At 39.5% G+C, this 20809-nt stretch overlaps 1 protein-coding gene across 5 annotated transcripts in view; it reads left to right on the top strand.

The window, feature by feature from the left end:
• Window positions 1-20809, top strand: part of INPP4B (inositol polyphosphate-4-phosphatase type II B) — a 423416-nt gene that overhangs the window by 43899 nt on the left and 358708 nt on the right. The window lies entirely within an intron of this gene.

Consider the following 20809-nt stretch of genomic DNA (forward strand, 5'->3'; position numbering starts at 1 on the left):
TGGGGGAGAAATGGACATCTTAAAAATATTGAGTCTACTGATCTATAACTATGGTATGGATATCATTCCATTTATTTAGGACTTTAAACTTTTATCAGCAATATATTTGTGCTCAGTACACAAGACATAATATTTTTAGACTTATTTCTAGGTTTATGACTTTTATGATAAAATGATACAAGGTATCATTTTAAAAGTGTAGTTTTAATTGTCATTTGCTAATAGGTAGAGATATAATCATTCCTATATATTGACTTTGTATCCAAGGCTGCAGCCTTGTGAAATGGACCTATTCTAAAGGATTTTTTCCATGGAGTCTATAGAGTTTTGTAAAACACACAGTCCTGTTATCTGTGAATAATGAAAGATTGGTGTTTCCCTTTCCAGTCATTGTGCATTTTATCTTTCTCTGTTGCGCTAACTAGTTAAGACGAGGTGGTAACAGTGGAAATCCTGGTTTTGTTCCCAGACTTAAGGGGAAAGTGTTTAATCAATCACCATTAAGTATGATGTTGTCGTAAACTGTTAGTCGCTCACTTGTGTCTGATTCTTCACCACCCTATGGACTGGAGCACTCCAGCCTCCCCTGTCCATTGAATTCTGCAGGCAAGAATACTCGAGTGGGTAGCCATTCCCTTCTCCAGGGGATCTTCCTGACCCAGGGATCACACCTGCATCTCCTGCACTGCAGGGGGATTCTTCACTGTCTCAGCCGCCAGGGAATTTGTTTCCAAACTTAAGGGGAAAGTGCTTAATAAATCACCAGTAACTGTGATCTTAACTGTAGTTTACTCACAGATGTCTTTCTGTCAGATTGTGGAATTTCTCTTCTATCAATGATTTTCTGTGCGTTTTATCATGAATGTATTGGATTGAGTCAATTGTGTTTTTTTGTTTATTTCCCTTGGTGTGTGTGTTGAGATGCTGAAATGTTTTTCTTATTCTGTTAGTGTAGTGAAATACTTAATTTTTGTATGTTAAACCAATCTTAGATTCCTGGAGCAATTTTTTTTTTGTTTAATTCACTGTTCTATTTCTTTGCCAAGCTTCATTCTAATATGTAGGGGAATCCACCGTTGCCTTGAAGAAAGCTCTGTGCATTTTAGCACTGAATCTCTCTCTTTTTTCTTTTTAAAGATTTTTTGATGTGGACCATTTAAAAAATCCTTATTGAATTTGTTACAGTATTCCTTCTGTCTTATGTTTTGGCTCTTGGGCTGCGAGACGTGTTGGATCTTAGCTCCCTGACCAGGAACTGAACCTGCATCCCCTGCATTGGAAGGCAAAGTCTTAATCACTGGACCACCAGGGAAGTCCCTCTGTCTGCTCTCTTTCCTCAGTCCTTCATTGGACTACCCTCCTGCATTATATGTCCCATGGAAAAAAGTAGGTGGATGGGTGAGACTCAGGCTGTGGCTAGGGCTCTTAGGGATTCTGATTTCTCATACCAGGTCACATGGGCTCATTAAAAGTTCATGACAAGTTCAACTGATTTCTATGGAAGATCTTATTTTTCCTGCCGCTCAGCTATCAGTGACACCAGGCCTGGACGTGACTTTCTCTATGAAAGGTCCCTCATCATCTGGATTTCATTTCATTTTGGTTTATTTATATCCTCCTTATTTTCTGTTGCATTTAATAAAAGCTCTGATTTAGTGACTTATCTGACTTCTTCTCAGTGTAACAATGGGAGTGACCATCTTGCAACTTTTTGCATGTTAACCAGAAGCAGAAGTGCTGCTTGTTTAACTTCTTCCCATCCGCATTGAGGCTGCTCTCTGTATATCTGCATTCCTACCTCTGTCTTTAATTTCCTCTCCTCTGTAGTTTACATACCAAGTGGATTCATTCTGTGCTGCTCTTTACATTGTTTTTCCTTTTCTCAAATATTCCAGTTCTTTCTTTGTGCCACTGTCCTCTGCATGGGCATGGTACTTGTTCTGTATCCTCTGTTCAGAGATTTTGGGTTTTTTTTTAAAAATTCTGACAATAGAAAAAAAGGATATTCATCAATACCTCTTCACTTTCCAGAAGAAAATGTTGTTTGCATGGAGAAGCCTGACCCTTTAACAATAAAATAAGAAAATGAATTTACTCATGAAACAAACTTCTTACAAAGTTTTGGCCTCCATAGAAGGATGACTGCTTAACTGTGAAATAGCCACATCCTTATTTTATGGAGGCCAGCAAAACTGTGGTCTCAGTATTTTCACCATTGGCTGTCTTCAGATGTGTGAGTTACGGAAACATTGTTGAACACAGCCTAAAAAAGAAAATAAAAACCAAAACTGGGATTAATTTGCTTTTTTTCCAGTTGAATTAGAAATGGTTAGTTAAGGCTTTTTCCCATTCTCTTTCCCAAGTCAGGCAACTATATTCATACTGATCACAAAGATAATCCACCCTGTGTTCCCTAAAGGAATGCTGAGATTAGTGGAGTAGTAATCCTGGTGAGATTTAGAGAGTTCTTCCAAGTTTAGAAGTAGGGTCAAAAATTTGAGCAAAGTATTTGAAGAGGTGGCCCTCAGAAAAATAAATCCGTATGACCAAGAAACATAAAAAAGTATTCTGTTGTCCTGTACACAAAATCAAAGGAGCAGTGTGATCATCAGTCTTTGCTTATAAACTGGCAAAAAATTTAAAGACCATTGTTGGAAGGGTGTGGGAACAGTGCCCTTTCTACAGTGTTAATAGAATGCAAAATTTTACAACCTAAAAAAAAAAAAATCTGCCAGCATCTATGCAAATGAAAGGTTAATGTCCACTTTGATTTAACAATTTTACTCTTGGCTCTCAACCTTAGAGATACAGAAGTACCAGTACTTAAGGATATATGGAAAAGAATGTTTGAACATTGCTGATAATAGTGAAAAATAAGAGAGAAAGTGTGAATAAATTCTGGTGTGCCCAAACTAGGCATATTATGAAGCCTTAGGGGAAAAAATGATTAGTTACTTAGATCTCTGAAAGCAGACTAGGAAGGAGATCCATGAGGCATTGCATACTTGGGAAAAGCAAGATGCAGAAAATGGTGTGTAATAGAATTCCATTTTTTGAAAATGAATAATAGAAAATGCCTTTATATATGTATATATATTGTGTTTATAGTTAAGCAATATATAACTGTAAATGAATGTCATGAGTATATAGAGAAATATAAGAGGATAAATGCAGTGGGTGGAATAAGGGAGACGAATAGATAATGATAGAAAAAGAAAAGAAACAGGAGAGTATGAAATAAAATAATAGTATAATCAAACAGTACTGCTAATGGATTTTCTGAAAGACTTCCTTATTTTAATGAAACAGAATGAATGTAATTTTAAAAGGTAAGTGTCATTTGTATTACTTCCATGCAGAATACATTGTTCTCAGAGAAATGTCACTTTTGCATCCTGAAGTTTCAAAACAGGAGGGCTGCCGGTAGCCTGCATGGGAGGAAACTGCCAGGCACAAGTGGCCACCTAGAGGAATGCTGGCGGGTGCTGGGGGAGATAGCGGACCTGAGGGACCTATTGTCAGGGGGACCATCTGTAGGGAATGAAGGCAGCAGCTGAAACCCTCATCAGGCCAATCAGAGCAGAAGAGGAAGAAGATGGCCATCATTTGCATTACTTGATGAGGTTCTGGGAACTCCCTGAAATAACTAGGGGAACTTGTAGGGGACTCAAGGACCTGAGATGGCAAGTGGGAGCTCCATCTTTTTATGGCGTTGTAGTTAGCAAACTGGATAATAAAATCATACTTCCAAACAGATCTAGGAACACTTATTTATTTGTCTGTCCGCCCAGCCATCTAGTTATTTACTGATTTATTTTATCTGCTAATGCCCATCAAATGATCTGATAATTGACCACTAGGATTTGTGAGCCTAATTTGTACCCTAAACTGAGAGAGAGTTTATTTCTGCTTGCCTTTATTTCCTTCTGAGATACTGACCTCATTCTGATCGTTTTCAGGCAGTTGTGGGTTGTTACCATTTGTCCAGGGACTTATGCTGTGAGCGCCTGGCTGGCCAGCTTTGTCTCGTTCATACAGCAGCCTTCTTGGCACAGCTGTGGGGCAGGTGGAAGCTTAGGGAACATTCTCTCTGATGGGGCTGATCCCTGCACAGCCCGGCATGGGCCCTGAGGACACGTGTCTTACACCGGCTTCCCATTCCTGCTTGCTTTTGCAAACCTGAAATGTGATATGTTGCCAAAACATTTCTTCTGGTTAGAAAGGAGCAGAATCTGGTGTTTTAAAAGGTTAGTCTGCTTCAGCTCAGAATAGCTTTAATTACCTTAAGTTTATATACACGGCACAGTGGGAACAAAGGGAAATTCTAAAGAAACTTAGGCTTTCCTTGGAGTTATTTGAATGGAATGATCATTACAACTAGGTTCCAGCTGGTATTTAAATTCATGTGAAAAGTATTTTTAAACATATGGAGAAAAGTTATGAGTATATACCAAAGCAGAAGGTGAGGCCACATTCTGAAATAAGTTTAAGGACATCTGGTTCCACATCACAAAGATTTTTGTCTCAAGTTGCCATTAGATGAGTGACTCAGGTTTCGTGGCAATAAGGCAATCCATCTTCTAAGACGTAATTTCTTGAGCTTAACACCAAGGGGGCAGCTGTCCTAAGGAATTCAGTGTGAGTTCAGAGACACTGGTATTTCACATAAACTTGGATATAGTTTTTTTTTTTTTTTTTGATGTGGACCATGTTAAAAGTCTTCGTCAAAAATCAAGCTTGTTACAATATTGCTTCTTATTTTGTGTGTGTGTTTTTTGGCCACAAGGCATGTGGAATCTTAGTGCCCTGACCAGGGATTGAACCTGCACCCTCTGCATTGGTTTAATCCTAAGGATATTTAAACTTTTAAATAATATACTGATTTTATTTTTAAACTGCCATTTTGATTTTTTTGAAAAGAACACTGATGGTCATCTTAGCATGGTGGAGTATGGGAAAGCAGTTTCTGAAGAAAATCTTAACTGGATAGGATTTAAATGTAAACAAGAGCTCATCCGCCTCACCCTGCCTCCTCCCACTCAGGGAATTTGGAGCATGTGTTATGGCTACAACATTTGCTTTTCATTCCTGAGTTTCAATTGAGGCACATTGAAAGGTGCATAGTGGCTTTCTCTGGCCTCTGAGCAACAGAGAAACTGAGGGGTCGTTTTAGAAACTCTGGACGTGTGCTTGAATATTTGAATCTATGCATATAAGTTTTAAACATGAGTATGTACATAGAGTAATAGACACAGATTTGTATGTATGTGTACAGTAGGTAAGCCTTCAAACTTTAAATTCCAGAATCAAGTTCATTTGGTCCCAAGCAAGGCCAAAAATATGCTTAAGGTAGTGTTAAAATTCAGATAATTTTTCTTCTATCTGTTAAGACAACTTTTCAGTTAGTGTAGGCTCAAAGGCAGAAGCATGTCTTTCAAATTCTGTTTTATTGGCTTTTCCATTCTGCTTTCCCCAGCCCACACATGTATTGCTTCCCTTTGGTATTAGCATCTTTGACTTTGAACTTGCAACCTAAATGAGTATCTGAGAAAAGACGATACCAAACTGGAGATGAATTATTATGAGACTGTAAGAGCCATTTGAAAAGCACACCAACAATGCAAGAACAGGTTTCTGGGAAACATCAGGCTCACATAGTGTCGGAAACAAATGTAGCAAAGACATTTTCATACTTGGAGTCAAGGATACAACTCCCTGTCTGCTCAGGGATCCCTACCTAACCATGATGCAGCTTTGAGAACAAAGAACATTAAGTTTAGAATCAGATGCTCTAATCTCAGATCATCAATTTAGTTGTGTGGCTTTGGACAGATTATCTTCTTGGGGTCTCAGTTTCTCCACCTCTGAAGTAGAGACTGTAATACATGGACTGTAGCCCATAAGGCTCTTCTGTCCAAGGAATTCTCCAGGGCAAGAATACTGGACTAGGTAACCATTCCCTTCTCCAGGTGATCTTTGCAATCCAGGGATCAAACCCAGGTCTCCTACATTGCAGGGAGGTTCTTTACCATCTGAATCACCAGGGAAGCCCCGGTACCTGTTCTGCCTACTGCTAGAAGGAAAAGAGGCTAACGCATGTAAACATGCTTTAGAAACTAAAAATGCAATAGAAATGCAAGCGTCTTCATGTTTATGGCAGATATTATTCTTGCACTCAGGACATTCTTTCCTAAGTGACAGCAGTGTATTTTCAAGAGAAGGCTTAGTGCTGTTCTGGTATCAGACTACTCAAGATTGACCACGTTTCCATGAATTGATCAGTCTGGGTATCTCCTCTGTGTTCTCTTGAGATGACATGTGGCTGGGTGCTAGGCCTGTGCTGTTACACCAGAGCTGTTTCAGTTTGAAACAAGTGAACAGCAATGAATAAGAACCAGTTTTCTCTGTTCTTATTTGAATATGTTATTAACCCAGTACTCTGTATTCTGATATTCCAGTATTCATTTCCTGAGTATTTCTTTCCAAAAATGGAGAAAAACAGCAAAACATAATGTAGCAACATACCCACATTTTTCATTATGAGAGTCATTTTGATACTTGACTCTAATCTTCTGCTTGCGTTTCAAAGGACCTTGCATCTATGGGTCTGTCTTCTAAAACCACACTTGAGAAAGAATGAGAAAAAAAAAAAAAACCCACCTCTTCTTATAAGATTCACTTTTCAAATCACACGTATGCCAGATGGGCTGACCAATGAGTCACCTTGTACCTCTTTTTCAGTCGTAAAACTCTGAGTCATCATCCAGTTTGATTTTTGAGACATCATTCGAACTGCCCCAGATGAAAGGCTTTTATAGGAGTCTTTGACCTTGGAAATAGCAGAAAGTTAAAGTGGAGAATAAAGAGTTATTTTCTCCTTTCTTTACAATTTGCTTTCTGTCTCAAATTATTTGTTAGGCAGAAGAAGCAGGGTGTTTCTTCTCTAGTCTGACCTCATGAAATTCATGAATGCTTAACTAGATGAGATTGTCTGAAGGAACTTCTGAGACCATAGCCACCTAAAAGTTATAAAAAAAAACCACCTTATTTTTTTTGTGTGTTTTCTTCTGCAAGGCAAATGGCTTAACCGTTTAGACTCCCAGAAACACCAAGGGTAAAACAGGAGGACTTACATGAGATTAATTAATTACACATCAAACCAGAGTACAAATGTTTTTGGATGGCAGATGAAAGGAGAGGGTTATCTTACCCTATAGCCATACAAATTATTTCACCTTTTACAGCAGTGCTGATTGTAATTGGGACATCACAGAACATAAAGAACAAATAAATGCCATAAAATTTAATAATTACAAAGAATTTGTACATGTAGTATTACAGTTGAACTTCTGAGACACCTGGTTGTGTCTGGGAGCTAGAAAGGAATTTTAAACAATTTGCTCAAGGTCATGAGATGTCAGCCAAAATCTCAGTCTTCTGATATAGGATCTGTTGGACTGTGGGAGATTTTGCAGGAATAGTAAGTTTCCTAACTCTATGAATAATTTGAAGTTGATGGTGACTTTCAATCAATCTGCTGCTGAAGGTAACCACCCTTGTAAATGTGGTTAAGAACTTCCTCTTTACATTGACCTCCAGGAAAGGGAAGAAGGAGAATTTACATTTTGAAGGATCTGTCCGTATCTGGACTGCCTTAGCTAATGCATCTTTCTCTCCGGTCAGTGTAACTGACTCCAGGTGCGAAAAGCAGTGATGACCTTTCTATTGTTCATTGCAGTTTGGATAAGCCTACCTTAGGTTGCCCTGTAGTAGCTATAGCTGTGTTAGTGTTATTCGGTACCTGTCTCAAGTTAGCTGAGTTACAGCATGTGAGGCTTCAGTGTCAATGAACAGGCATCCAAGAGGAGCTAAGCCAGGTTGCCAAGTGATCACGAGAGCTTATTCCAGGCTGCTGACAATGTCATGATAAAAACAGTCAAATGAAGAAAACTATATATCTTAATGCTGTTTCGTCCAATTTTAAGTTCCTAGAGATTATTTGCTCTGCACCGTTTAGTCATATCAGGATTTATTAATTCACATAAATGCAGTTTTACTTAGTCTGTAAAATGTTGGCTATATCAAAAAAACATAAAAATATGACACATGCCCAGGATTCTTTATATAATTTGATTTTTGTTATCATGTTTCACATGCAAATGAGATATCCATGTGGAAATATTTAAGCAACCATTTGGAAATAGGTGCACAGAATTAGTGGAAAGTGACAAGATTCATATTGTCTAGAAACACCTAAGCGTCTCTTAAAAAATTATTTTGTATTTTTCTCACATAGCAAAAGAGAAAGGGGAGTATTATTCTAATCTGTCTCCTCAGAAAAGGAAACTTGTCCCAGATTTTTTCTTGCATCTCATTGGTAGAACTGTGACCCATAGTCACCCAGTAGTAGCAAGGGTAGTTGATAAAACAAGTATCTGTTTTTTTTTAACTTTCTTTATTTCAGTGTACAAAAAAGAAGCAGGTTGGAAATGACTTTTGCATTAGGAAGTAACCACAGTATTTGGAACAAAGATTTGGAAGACACCTTTACAGATGTGATTTTTGAAAATGAGAGACTCAAGAAAAAGAGTAATAGGAGAAAATGGTCAAAGTCCAACCGTTGGAAACCATGACTTCCGGTGAATAAGAGATGACTAGACTTAGCAGCAGCAGCAGCAACTTTCAGTAAAAAGAAAAGGAACAACCTCACACCCATTAAGATGGCTACTGTCCAAACACCAGAAAATAACAAACTAGGATATAGAGGGACTGGGACCTTCATGTACTGTTAGTAGAAATGCAAAATGGTGCAAATGCTACTGGAAACAGTATGGAGGTCCCTCAAAAAATTAAACACAGAATTACCATGTAATCCAGCCGTCCCACTTCTGGGTATATGCCCAAAACATTGAAATCAGGATCTCAGAGATATTTGCATGCCCGTGTTCAAAGCAATACTATTCACAATAGCCAAGAGGTAAAAGCACCCCAAATTTCTGTCAATTGTTGAATGGATAAAATATATTTACATATACATCCAGTAGAATATTATGCAGCCTTGAACAAAGGAAATCCTGTCACATGTCACAACCAGATGTACCTTGTTGGCTGTGCTAAGTGAAATAAGCCAGTCGCAAAAAGACAAATACTGTAAGACATCATATATATGAGATATCTAAAGTAGTTAAATTTGTGGAAACAGAAAGTAGGATGGTGCTTATCAGGGGCTGGGGAGAGGGGAAAAGGGAAGTTGTCATTTAATGAGTATAGAGTTTCAGTTTTGTGAGATGAAAAATGTTTGGAGATCTGTTTTACTACAATGTAAATATAATGAATACTATTGAATTGTCTACTTAAAAATAGTTATGATATAGCTTGTGTTTTTTCCTCACATTATTATTTTTTTAAATCAGTACCTTAGCTTTCTGCTATGGTAGGTTTGGGCTAGGGACCAAAAAGTTGAATTTCTTATATGTTTCCAGGTACTGCTGATACTGGTGGTCCCCTGGTCATACTTTGGGAATCACTGCTGTGATGTAAGACTTATCACTTAATCCCATAATCCTCCTTGTAAAGTCTAGCTCTCCTTTAGACTGTGAACTCTTAGAAGGGATACCATTTGGGTTATCTTTGCATCCTCAGGTTCTAACCTACTATTTGTGTTGAATATAAAAAAAGAGATAGGGAAAACAAACAAACAAACAAAAAAAGCAGTGATTAAAACAAAACAAAAAAAAAAAATGAAGGGAACCAGACAGTGCAGTGCCCTGGAAGTCAAATTAGTGGAAAGTTTTAATATAGGGATGAAGGTCAGTGTTGCCTAGTTCTGAGAGATACCAAAAACGGTGAGAAAAGACCACTGGATTTTGTGATTGGGAAGTTAATAACCTTTCAGAAAATCATTGGAATTCAAGGGATCAGGAATAAGCGAGGTGCTAAGATTGTAAAAACTGGATCGCAAAAAGAAGAGGAGAGAATTGTGAATGAACACACAAAAAGGTTTTAGTTTGGGGTAAATTTGAACACATTTGTAAAGAAGATCTGGGCGACCTAAGTAAACTATAGGAGTGCCCAGGAATTCTGGGGTTATGGGAAATAGTCCAAGACAGTGAGCTAGAAATTTCTTGCTTTTATTAGAAATTCCTGGTTTGTTATTATTATTATTTAATTATAAAGTTTCTTCTGCAGCAATATTTATGTTACAGTCTCTTTCTTGGATCAGTTTACCAAATGAGAAATAATGAAATACTTGGCTTGAACCTATCTCATTTGGGTAACAACAGGAAATGACGATTATTTTTATGATGTGTTTGGAGATTCTGGTGGGAAGGAAATTGTGTTATGTGAAATTCACCAGTTATAGGACTTCCTTAAAGAAAATATGATGAATGTTGCCTAATCATTTCTCAGTGAAAATGCATTTTAACTAGTTTGGGCAAGTCTCAGGTTTCCAAAATATTTATGATACAAGAAAATCATATGGAAGAATGAGAGAAAGAATATATGTGAAATTACATTCAGTGATGGCTTATATGCTCTTTTCCCAAAGTATCTCAAAAATAGTGCAAGACAGAACATCCTCCTCTCTTTTGAGGGATATTCTTCATTATTCTATATCTTCCAAAATGTTTACCAAAATGATTTTGCAAAGAAATCCAGATCATTGGGAAAAAAAGTTACAAGGAAAATGTTAACTTGAAAAATGCATTTTTGTTTGGAGTGTTAGTCTCCAAGATGATGGCTTAGATGGTGAACTGTGCTCCTCTGAACCAGGGTTTATTTGCTTTAATAACTACAGAAAGAGTCTCATTTAGGTATGTGATAAAACCTAGTATTTCTTACATGACTCTACATTTTTCTCTTTAAAGACATTTACTGTGTGAACAGGAGCCAGTAACTTAATCTTTCTCGGCCTCAGTTCATTCAGTGATGAAATGATTATAGGAGTAAATATTACACTGAGTGGTTATTAGGACAAAATGTGATGACTGGTGTAAATTTTCTGGTGTAGCACCTGGCGTGTAGAAGCTGCTCAGTGCAGGCTAGCTGCTACTGCTGGGGTTCTCAATGTGATGGTGATGATGCTGGTGGTGGTGTGTTAGTGATGGTGATGGTGGTTATAATGATGGTGCTGGTGAGAGTGGTGGTGGTGATAATACTTCTTTGTATTTTACCACTACAATTAACTTTGGAAAAAGTTGTTTTTTGTTAGTTTGCTTTAATAACTACAGGAAGAGTCACATCTAGGTATGTGATAGAACCTAGTATTTCTTACATGACTCTACATTTTTCTCTTTAAAGACATGCAAGTGAACATGCAGAAAGATTTTATTTCTGTTTTGTATGTGCAGTCATCATCATCCTTACCGTAATAACAATACCTTAAAACTACCGCTCTGTGTAATGCTCTGTTTTCTAGGCTTTCCCTATTTACTCATTTAAACTTTACAGAATACTTAGATAGATACTGTGATATCTATCTAGTATCTATGATACTCAGGATAGATACTATGAGTATAATCATCATTTTCCAGAAGATAAAAATAAGACACAGAGACGTAGAAAGCTCTTAAGTAGAACTGTCCAGATATAAACCAGGGCAGAGTCTGTAGTCTACTTAATCACTATGTTTTAAATGACCAGAAATAGCATGGTAAATAATACTTATTGTCTAGATACCTATTATATTTTACCACAGAAGTGTTTTTGCTTGTATAGTTTAGGTTTCAAAGGGAGAAATTCTAGCAATTTCACTAAAATATGTTTTTCACTAAGTGTTCGAGATTTATGATCTTAGGATTTCAGCACCTTAAAAGGTCAAACGTTGTTACTCTATTCATCTCAAACACTTTCTGCTTTATGAAAGGGCACCCATCTATTCAATATAGAAGCAAGAGTAGAATTTATGACACGTACAGGTCTTGGCTCTTCAATCATCATTCTTTCCACTATACTGCATTGTGTAAAGTCAGAGTTTCAAAATAGCAATTGTGAGAGCCTGCAGCCATTTGCCTGTTCTGGCAAAGAAAAGAAATGATTCCATTTAAAATGCTCTATATTTCAAGTCAAGGAGAGAAGTGCCCTGCATGCCCTTGAATTTATTTATTTACTTGTAGGCAGATCCAGGGGGTAAGTCCTTGATATCAGGGCTGAGATCAAGGTGTTAGTACAGTTGACTTAAGCCATCTTGTGAGATCCTGTGTATGGTGATAGCAAGTAAAGATGCTCAGCTATTCACTTCCAATATGAGAAGGTGGAGCTAAAGTGCCTTCCAGGAGAGGAAACACTTTGGGTGATGGTAGGGATGAACAGGATGTCATCAGCCTACTTATTTGTTCTTTAGAATGTGTCAGGCAGCCTAGTCAGAGATACACATCCTTCCCAATTGTCAGAAGACCGACTGAAAAGGAAGCAAGGATTTGGGAAGGGAAAGCTGCCCTTCGTTGAAACCCTGACAAGCCTCTCTGCCCTTTTCCATTGCAGAACCAATTCCAAGTGATATTTGCTGCCTGTTTTGCTGTTGTTTTTAAATCTCGACTTTAAAACTTGACTTTCTTCAGTGTACAGTATTGTGTTATATAAACATAAGGCTTGGGTAGCTAGTCAAAATCTGAACTACTTTTATCAAGGTGATACATTTTTCAGGAAAATCCAAAAGACATTTAGAACTCTGCAGTAACTCTGTGGGGACTCATTGTGTAGAGGTTGATGTATTTCATGAGAGTAGGTGATTTTCCAGTGCAACCTTGTCCCAGGCTGATAACTGACTACTATGAAGGCATTTATTTATATCTGGAACATCGAGATTGGGGATAAAAAGATTTGGATGTGAGTATCAGATGCCTGTGAAGACCTTAACGCCGGGTGTCAAGTTTTTCTCATTTGGGGAGGCATGAATAAGAAAATGGACATAAGCTGCAATATTGTCTGTGAAAGCTAATATTGTCTATGTAATCAATGTATTTATTTGTATTGGCGTATGAGTGAACGTGAACATGAAGTTGCTCAGTCATGTCCGACTCTTTGCGACCCCATGGACTGTAGCCTACCAGACTCCTCTGTTCATGGGATTTTCCAGGCAATAGTACTGGAGTGGATTGCCATTTCCTTCTCCAAGGAATCTTCCCGACCCAGGGATCGAACCCGAGTCTCCCACATCGTAGACAGACGCTTTACTGTCTGCAATCTCAGCCAAAAGGCCGATGTCCTGTGAAAAGTTTTGTAGCCATGTGGCCTAAGCCAGACCTATGAAACATTAGCTGATCTATCAGGATTTTGTTTGTCCTGAAAATACTGGAAGTAAAAGCCCTATTTTTAGGCCATAAGATGAAGTTCTCATAAATTTTGTTGTTTCCTGGGAAAAATCTGTTTGCTAACAAGAGGGGAAATCAGAACCCCAAGAATCCAGACGATACTTAGTACCAGGAGCTAGGTATCCTTGAACAAGAATCACCCCTGGATACTTCAGAGGAGCTGACAAATTCCAGCATTCCCTTTCTTTCTCCCTTTTTCCTTTCCTTCCTCCCTCCCTCCCTTCCTGTTGGCCCTTCTTCCTCCTCCTCTCAATGAGAAACCTGTGAGAAGCATCCAGACTCTTTAACCTGGCACACACGTTTCTTCTGGACGTGACCAGGTGTATTATCTCAGCGAGTGTTTTCTTTATTCTTCTACACATACTGGGAGTCCTGTATTGAATAAGATAATTTGAATTATCAAATAAAATGTAAGAATAGTTTAAGTCCAAAGACTTATTATTCTTGGATTACTGGGCATCCCATCACATCTATTCCTTGATAGACACATTTTCACCAAATCTCCTCTCACACTCATCTGCCTAGTATTTCCTGAGCAGCTCCTTAAGGGAAGCATTGCTTGATGCCATTTTTCATTTATTTATGTCATTATTTTCTCTCATACCATAAGAATTGGTATTTGAGCAATTACTTGAGTACTTTGAGCATTTTGTTTCTTTGCATGCCTAGATCATATGCCTTTTGACTTACAGGTAGTATTTTTCACCATTCTTTAGCCTCGCTCTCTCTCAGATTATGTGCTTTTTGAATAAACAAATAAGTATGTACTTTTTTAAAAATAAGTGGTTCCATGCTATATGCGTGCATGCTTAGTCGCTTCAGTCATGTCAGACTCTTTGTGACCCTATAGACTGTAGCCCGCCAGGCTCCCTTGTCCATGGGGATTCTCCAGGCAAGAATACTGGAGTGCATTGCCATGCCCTCCTCCAGGGATCCTCCCGACCCAGGGATCGAACCCATGTCTCTTAGGTCTCCTGTATTGGGAGGCAAATTCTTCACCACTAGTGCCACCTGGGAAGCCCTCCATGCTATACAGGCATTAGTTATTATAAAACATAAAGGGAAAATACATTAATTACTAATATTTCATGATTGAAGAAATAGGGATGTCATTGTCCAAAAGTTTGAATACTAGAAAAGAAGGAAATTATTATTTGGTTTTGGAGACACTGAATTTAACTTGATATTGGTACTAATGAAAACACTAGAATTTAACTCAATGTGTGGAATAAGATACAGAGAAGAATCATCACTCGACACTAAACTCTGTGTGACTGTAATGTTACAGTTTACTTGTAAGATATATGAAAAATTAACTGTTTTAATTCCAGAATCAAGGACAATGACCTTTGTTTCAGTGGATGATTTTGTATTTGTAATTTGCAAGAAATTGTGTGCTAGAGAAAATCCACTCCTCCATCTTTAATCTACTCAAATCAAGATAAGAAAAATCATGCAGTGATTAACCAGACAGGAAGTATTGAGCTCTCATTTCTGGGTGGAGATGGAAATAACTAGGGGGAAAACCAGATATAAAGGAATCAGATTAGACCTCCCTTCATGACTACATATATGTATGAACAAACTAAGGGAGAGGGAAGTGAAAGTCGCTCAGTTGTGTCCGACTCTTTGTGACCCCATGGACTATATATAGTCCATGGACTCTCCAGGCCACAATACTGGAGTGGGTAGCCGTTTCCTTCTCCAGCTGATCCTCCCAACCCAGGGATCGAACCCAGGTCTCCCACGTTGCAGGCGGATTCTTTACCAACTGAGGCACCAGGGAAGCCCAAGAATACTGGAGTGGATAGCCTGTTCCCTCTCCAGCAGATCTTCCTGACTCAGGAATCAAACAGGGGTCTCCTGCATTGCAGGCAGATTCTTTATCAGATGAGCTACCAGGGAAGGGAGATGGAGGGAGAGAGAAATTAGGTAATGTAGCTCTCATTTACGTTCCTTAACCATTCCTGTCTGGTCCTGCAGAACCATTCCTGGCCCCATCTCTCAGCAGGTCCCCTGAAAATCTGGTCCCTTCCTTCAGCTTTCCCACCATTGGTGTTGAGGACCAATAGCTGTGGCTACATCCCCAGTGCTCCTCTGACCCTTCTTAGGTTCCTAACCCTCCTGTGACTCTGTAACAGTCCTTTTTTAATCCTCTTCAGTTAGACCATTTTGAGTGTACCATCTGTTTCTCCCTAAGCCCTGATTGATGCAGCAGATATGACTTGCTTTAGACAGGAAATGTCTTGTTTATTACATAGCCTTTTGCTGATGGTGAAATCTTCAACATTTAGGACATTTACATCCATTTGCTCTTTCCTCCATACTGACTATGCCCTATTTATCTTTGCCCTTCTAAGTTTGGATCAACTCTCAGCTCATTTCATTCTTCATAGGATGCTTTAAGGATATCTTTGATCAGTTGAACTGATGTAAATTCACACTGAATTCTTACTTTCATTGAATCGGACACCATGAGTAATAATGCTAAACAGCACCTAGATTATTGAGTGACAGTTTGCCTACCTAACCCTAAAATAGTTATTTGTATAATCACATTGCCTTTTGTTTTTCCTTTTTCATATATGATTTACCTTAGTTATTCTCATTCAGAAACTAAATTAATGAGTCTTTTAAATTAAAAATTGCTGCCTCTAATAATATTTTATTAGAGCCATTTACTCTTTAATATTTTATGCAAAATTATGCTTGTCAGTTTATAATACGGGAAGACACTTTTTTAAAATTACTGTTGAATTAAAGAAAGATAGGGTCAGTTTATGTAGTCAGGATGTGAGGTCAAGTGGAGTCAGTAAGGAAAATATTTGATTATTTGGATCATTAGTCATTTGGAGAAGGAAACCACTGTAAAAATTTAATGTGTTTTAAAAATAGGGATATACCATCTTTAATGATGTTTTGTGGTTTTATGCCTCACTGAATCTTGGCTGCTTTAGCAAGGTGCATGCATTATAATGAGCTTTTGTGTGAAATGACTAATGTTGTGAATACACATTGCATTTAACTGATGTAGCCACATGTCTGAAATAAATGCTCCTTGTAGTGTTAAGTACAAACCTCTCCAGATTCCAATGTGCACTGTCCACATCTGAGTGTAAAAGTAGGAATCTGAAAACTGCAGGTTCTGCTGAAAGAGAGGCCTACAGATGTTTGCTTCTTTTTATTTCTTCTTCTGCCTTTTACTTATGGGTTGTTTTTACTCCAGTAAATCATATCTGTGCATGCGTGAGTGCTCAATAATGTCTAACTCTTTGCAACCCCATGGACTGCAGCCCACCAGGCTCCTCTGTTCATGAGATTTCCCAGGCAAGAATACTGGAGTGGGTTATAAATCTTCTCTGCAGAGAAGCATAAATATTAATATTTATTATTAATAGTCTCCTTTCCCTGCTAAAGCCTTCATGGCATCTGTTGATTTTTGCTTCTGTGTCTGTCTAGTTTATGGAGAAGGCCCAGCTCAGTGGGGAACACACATGAACCGGTTTTATTTTTCACCAGTTTCGCTCCCCTAATGTGTTATGTCAAATTCCTCTTCCCAGCTGGGTAGCAGATTCCTTAATGACATCCTAGGCGGATGTCTGAACTCTGAAGTCATTTCCCATTACTCAAATTCTGTCCACTGGAAAATTCCAATCTCGTTTCTTTTAGGAAACTTTCCCTTCCAACACCATGGATGAAACTCCAGCCCCTTGACACGTGGGGAGCGGTGTGGCTTGCTTGTCCACTCCCCCATACCCCTTCTTCCCCTGCCAGCCCAGGGCAGGATGGCTTGGCCAGCCTTTGGACACTTTCTTCCTCTCATTATCCCTGTGTGCTTAGGTGGGATCAGAGGGAACTCTGCTCAATGCTCTGCGGTGACCTAAATGAACAGGAAATCCAAAAAGGAGGGGATCTGTGTTTTGGGTCGGCCAAAAAGTTTATTTGGGTTTTTCTGTAAGACCTTATGGAAAAATCCAAATGCACTCTTTGGCCAACTCACTACATGTGTAGCTGAATCGCTTTGCTGTACAGCAAAAACTAACATGATATTTTAAATCAACTATACTCCAGTAAAAATAAATACAATTTTAAAAAAAGGAAAGTTGTCCCTTACTAATGAGAACTGTATTTGGTCCATTACTGCTGTTGCCCAGGCTGTGGCTGTCTTCCAATGGCTGTTACTGAGTAGCTGGTTCTCTCCTGAGTTGGGGTGGGAGAGTGCATGGGTTTGTTGAAGGTCTCCGTGGGGCACCAGGGCAACATCCCTTCTGCACGGGTTCCTGAGCTTATCCTGTTCAGGTGCCCCATAGCCTCTGGCAGCTTGGGACTGTCACCTGGCTTGCAGTTCTTTTCTGTGGGTTGCCGGTAAGGTGGTTTCAGTGGTCTTCCAAAATGCCCATTTGACCATTGGAATCAAGTACTGCAAGTACAAGCTACAACACCCAAATCATCTCCTTCCACCTTGGTATTTTGTCAGTTTCCTTTTCCTTCCTATAGGTAGATCCAGGGAAGATCAAGATACCTTGTAGTAAGGAAAACCAGTGAGGTACTAGAATCCCAACCTCTAGTACAGGTTCTCCCTGATCCATCGTATTTAGCTTGTTTAATGGGGGCAGATTTTAATTTCGCATTAGCTCAGGAATCAGTGACTCTGGAAAACCTCTTCCCTTTCTCCCTTTCCATCTTATTTAGTAGACAGGTGGGTGAAATCAGGAGGGTAAAGTGCGGTTTGGTGGTGGTAAGACTCCTTCTACTGTCTTACAAAGGCTTCCCGGTGGCTCAGCGGTAAAGAATCCGCTAGCAGTGCAGGAGCCGCAGGAGACCTGGGTTTGATATCTGGGTTGGGAAGATCCCCTGGAAAAGGAAATGGCAATCTACTCCAGTATTCTTGCCTGGAGAATCCCACAGACAGAGGAGCCTGGTGGCTAAGGTCCATAGGGTCGCAAAGAGTGGGACATGGCTGAAGCAACTTAGTGTGCCCACACTGTTTAGAAAGCTCCCAAGATAAGAAACTCTTATTATTTGTAGTTTTCTTTAGAATACGAGCTACTTATATTCTTTCCATTCTTAAAATTAAACATTAATCACCAATTTGAAGCAACAGGAAAAGTCCCATTTAGGATCTTGTTTCCAGGTCTCGTATTCCTGTGGGCAGAGGCACCAGAGAGAGATGCTAGGAAGAACCATATTCCTCTTCTGGAATATCTCGTCTTACTTCCCATCCGCCGCCTCCTCTGCCCAGGAGATTCTGTTACCCAGATCAGTAGAGGAGCCCTGGGAAGGAAACCGGCACCTGGAGTCTAGTCTGACCTCTGCAGAGCTCAGTAGCTCACTGGGACTACTTGCTTCCCCACCTGAGATAACCCATCTTGGAGAATGCAGATGGAGCTGCCGCTCCTACTTATCTTTCAGGGTTGTTGGAAAACGAGTGAGATAATATCTGAAACGCTTTGGAAGAAATGTGATGTATAAGCCTAGGTGGCATTTATATGAGGCACCACCCTAATGGTTCCTCCATCTGATGTGATGTCTTCAGGCTCTTCTGAATGTAATAGAAAGATCCCCAGACTCAGCGAGCTTTGACATCATGGTTCCTATTGACTTTGAACACTGGCTCTTTCTTGAGGCAAGTTACGTCATCTCTTGACGTTTACTTCAGTATTAAAAAAAAATGTATAGCAAAATAATGGGTTTATTTTCCCCTCAGAGACACTCAAAGGGTCAAATATATAGGAAATAAGAGTAGTCTGTGAGACACACAATGTATTTTGAAATATATCTGAGTGCCTCTGTATGAATATATATTGATATAATATAGCTCTATATGGGCTTCCCTGGTAGCTCAGCTGGCAAAGAAACTGCCTGCAATGCAGGAGACCCCAGTTCAGTTCCTGGGTCAGGAAGATGCCCTAGAGAAGGGATAGGCTACCCGCTTCAATATTCATGGGCTTTCCTGGTGGCTTAGTTGGTGAAGAATCTGCCTGCAGTGTGGGAGACCCGGGTTTGATCCCTGAGTTGGGGGGATCTCCTGGAGGAGGGTATGGCAACCCACTCCAGTATTCTTGCCCAGAGAATCCCTTGGACAGTGCAGCCCAGCAGGCTAGAGTCCATGGGGTTGCAAAGAGTTGGGCGTGACTGGGCACTCAGCGCTCTTATTCATGGTCAACTTAGCCGTTCTCCCAGAGTACCTTCTTCAAACTCCTAACATTCATTAGGAATTTCCCTTTTTCCAAATTTCCATAGCATCTATTCTGTGTTTATGTCACCTGTTGCCCTTTATGGTTGTTCAGTTCAGTTCAGTTCAGTCGCTCAGTCGTGTCCGACTCTTTGCGACCCCATGAATCCCAGCACGCCAGGCCTCCCTGTCCATCACCAACTCCCGGAGTTCACTCAGACTCACGTCCATCGAGTCGGTGATGCCATCCAGCCATCTCATCCTCTGTTGTCCCCTTCTCCTTCTGCCCCCAATCCCTCCCAGCATCAGAGTCTTTTCAAATGAGTCAATTCTTCATGAGGTGGCCAAAGTACTGGAGTTTCAGCTTTAGCATCATTCCTTCCAAAGAAATCCCAGGACTGATCTCCTTCAGAATGGACTGGTTTATCTCTTTTCAGTCGAAGGGACTCTCAAGAGTCTTCTCCAACACCACAGTTCAAAAGCATCAATTCTTCAGCACTCAGCCTTCTTCACAGTCCAACTCTCACATCCATACATGACTACTGGAAGAACCATAGCCTTGACTAGACGGACCTTAGTCAGCAAAGTAATGTCTCTGCTTTTCAATATGCTATCTAGGTTGGTCATAACTTTTCTTCCAAGGAGTAAGTGTCTTTTAATTTCATGGCTGCAGTCATCATCTGCAGTAATTTTGGAGCCCCCCCAAAATAAAATGTGACATTATTTCCACTGTTTCCCCATCTATTTCCCATGAAGTGATGGGACCAGATGCCATGGTCTTCGTTTTCTGAATGTTGAGCTTTAAGCCAACTTTTTCACTCTCCTCTTTCACTTTCATCAAGAGGCTTTTTAGCTCCTCTTCACTTTCTGCCATAAGGGTGGTGTCATCTGCATATCTGAGGTTATTGAAATTTCTCCCGGAAATATTGATTCCAGCTTGTGCTTCTTCCAGCCCAGCATTTCTCATGATGTACTCTGCATAGAAGTTAAATAAGCAGGGTGACAATATACAGTCTGACATATTCCTTTTCCTATTTGAAACCAGTCTGTTGTTCCATGTCCAGTTCTAACTGTTGCTTCCTGCCCTGCATATAGGTTTCTCAAGAGTCAGGTCAGGTGGTCTGTGTACCCATCTCTTTCAGAATTTTCCAGTTTATTGTGATCCACACAGTCAAAGGCTTTGGCATAGTCAATAAAGCAGAAATAGATGTTTTTCTGGAACTCTCTTGCTTTTTCCATGATCCAGTGGATGTTGGCAATTTAATCTCTAGTTCCTCCGCCTTTTCTAAAGCCGGCTTGAACATCCAAGTTCACGGTTCAT

The sequence above is a fragment of the Capricornis sumatraensis genome, chromosome 17 (assembly GCF_032405125.1).
Source record: "Capricornis sumatraensis isolate serow.1 chromosome 17, serow.2, whole genome shotgun sequence".
Classification (NCBI taxonomy): Eukaryota; Metazoa; Chordata; class Mammalia; order Artiodactyla; family Bovidae; genus Capricornis; species Capricornis sumatraensis.